Genomic DNA, 3,248 nt, shown 5'->3' on the forward strand with positions numbered 1-3,248 from the left:
CAGGGAGTTGTGAGAGATTACAGAGATGAGGAGAAGCAGAGGAGGGAGGCAGGACGTCAGAGCCGCGTGCACACGCAGGCTGTGCTCTCCATTCATGAGTAGCACTCCCCCCATGAGGGAGCACAGCTTAACCATGTGAGTGCCTTACCCCTTTTCCAGCCAATCAAAAGCCACCAGCTGAAAACCACATTCTTAATGCACTCGAAAAAGCCCAACAGCACCGCACTCCCCACACTCTGAGATTTCTCTGCCAGCTTACGGCCATACACACAGCACACACTGTCTGAGCTCCAGTGAAAACCAGCCACCCCTTTTAAATAGCAGCCGTCTTCTAGGTGAGAATGGCTGGTCTCCATGAAAGGAGAATGAGCGAGTCTTTATGCCCTGACAGTATGACTCACCTCCTGTTTCAGGCCGTGCAGGAGGTGGGGGGGCTCTGACAGAACTGGGCCCATTTAACAAGTGTCTCCCTGATTTAGACCTAATTCACTCAAGAACAGCGGCCTTCAATACAGACTGATCAGGACTGTAATGAAATCTGTGGAAGCACTGGGGTAATACAGTAAGACATACACGCTGCTTTATAATCCGATACATCCACAATATTACTCCTGTCCAGACCACCTGTGAATCCACAGAAAAATGCATATATCCATAGGAGCTGTTCCCCTATGTATTCTAAACTGTCCACAAAACTAAACAAAAATCAGATTAAAACAGAACCATAAATATTGATTTGATTGTACTAATCTGAATAATCTTATCTTTTCTGGTAAACATTTACATTATTTTGTTTGTTCCAAATTGTGATCCAAGTAAATTATACCAAAGTATGGTATTAAACCTAAATATCCTTTGATCAGATGCTTTCTCTTTAATCCATGAACATCAGTGCAGACAGAAATAATCCAGTGTTTGTGTAGCAGTCAAAATACTGCAATTTTTCATTTGATTCCAAACCATTAAATGCAATGTTTGCCACAGAGCCTCCTGGTTTCTCACCAAAGTTTTGAAAAACGAACTACCAGCTGTCTCTGTATCTCAAAGTAATACTGTTTATGCTTTCCATCAAAGCAAGAGAGATAATCTCCTGCCAGACTTCAACAGGGTAAAAAAGGCAAAAAGGCTACGAACATATACCAAATGTGTGTGTGTGTGTGCGTGTGTGTGTGTAGTGGGGGGTGGACACTTTAACCCGAAAAATGACAATATGAAATCTTGAGAATGATGCATATTAAAAGAAATACACTAATACTTCTTCACAGAAGACAACATATTGCTCATCAGCTAGGCGCAACGCAGACCCGCCCCCTTCGCACGGAGCGCAGACTTTCAGAAGGTAAACAACAGTCACTCCCCCTACAGGAAACACCAGACAGCATCGAGCGACAGCAAGTAATAGCTGCACATCCATATCTTCTTATTCTTCAAGAAGTGCGTGACAGACTTGTCATTCTCTCGGAGCATCAATGCACATGCATGTGCAAATATACGTGCACGTACACACATTTCGAGTCTTAACAATGTTGCACGAATCCCCCAAAATCCATCAGCAACTTTGCATCCTTACTTACATTCGATACTGCAAGACCACTGGGACTTCAAGTCACGCAATTACGGCTACATTGTAACATAAAAACATAAAGTTCGTGTTGAGCGAACTGACTGATGAACGACTGAAGATATTCGCTAGTTTACAGGCGAATGAGCTTGGCGAGAGAACAGCTGAGATGAGCCTGCTCTCGGTCTTCGCAACAAGAACACGTTTACACAAGCTTGGCATTAATTACCAATAATTGTCTCCTCCAACGGGAAAACCAATGATCTCCTGAAAATACTGAACATCCGTATCACAACACTTTTGAGCGCTGGGCATGGCTACCTGTACCAGATTGTTTCATTTTATCACTTAATGTATGTGCGTCATCACGCAAACATTTCCATACTCGTACCACTGCAAATAAGAGGCTATAGATTAAAAGTTCTAAATATTAATTTCTGCGTTGCGTTGTTCATTGCAAGCATCTGACCTACATGCACTGGGTACAGGTCTACCACAACACCCCCCTGTAAAAATGCATGCTACGTACACGTTACTAGCAGGATATGTTCTCACACTTGAGGATTAGAGTAACTGTATCAATCACACATCTTTTCTTTACCCCTTTTGCCGACTGCCTGGGAGGGCGAAGCGTCCTCGAATCTGAGAGATGCTGAAAAATTAAGAGTCCATTTGAAGCTAATCACATGTGGCGAGCTAACTTACAGTACCCTATGGTAGTCCGATAGGAGTGTGGCTAGCCAGTTAGCCAACACCAGCGTCCCACGTTGGTGTATGGTAAGTCTGAGCCTTCTGGAATGACAGCACGTTAGATGCTTTCCCAAGAGAGTCAAAATAAAAAGTAGCTATCGACAAATTTAATCCACAACCCGATGGCATATGATGGTATCCCACAACACTGCGACAGCCGCCTACGCACTTATCGTTTTACTTCCTAAAATTGTTGTTTCCAGACTTTAAAGGTCGGATTTTATTCGTAATCCAGATTCCTATGTTGCTAGCTCAAATAGATAAGTAGCCTCTATGTGCGATATTAACAGGCAAATTAGCATGACAAGCTAACAAACTGAATTTGCAAAACCATGTCGCATCCCAGTAACGTTGTACAGGTCAATTTAGTATCCATCAATTTAATGTTTATCATATGCCTAGTGTTGTCCTCGGTCCGTATGAAATTCTCGGCATGATTTCCATATCCTGAGTTAGGATGAAATACAGGCTAACTGGCTACTTTTGCAACGTTCAGGCTCAGCTAAAACATTTCGCCCTCCGCTCGCTCGCTCGCTCGCTCCCCCCTTTTCTCACTCGTGCTCTCCCTCCTCTGCGATTGCACAGGCGTACATCGTTTCTTGTAACCTTACAACAAAATAAGCTCATACTTAAAACTCTTTTGGCGCCATATTAATGACGTACCAAAAAATTTCCGTTACCACCAGGCGTTCAGAAAGTACTTCTCACAAATGCAATGCGCGTGATTAAATAAATGTCAAAAACACGATTGCATACCTGTCAAGTTTTTAGGGAGTACTGTAATAGATATCATCGATAGTGGCTTCTGGAATCAGTAAATGGGGCGTTTCGTCGTAGCATAATCGTTCATTTTACTGTGAGTCCGATGGGGGGAGCCATCTTCAAAACAATGGAGTGTTACTTCAGGTACACCAGAACGATGTGGACTGTCACAAAC

Source organism: Chanos chanos, chromosome 16 (genome assembly GCF_902362185.1).
Source record: "Chanos chanos chromosome 16, fChaCha1.1, whole genome shotgun sequence".
NCBI classification, from domain to species: domain Eukaryota; kingdom Metazoa; phylum Chordata; class Actinopteri; order Gonorynchiformes; family Chanidae; genus Chanos; species Chanos chanos.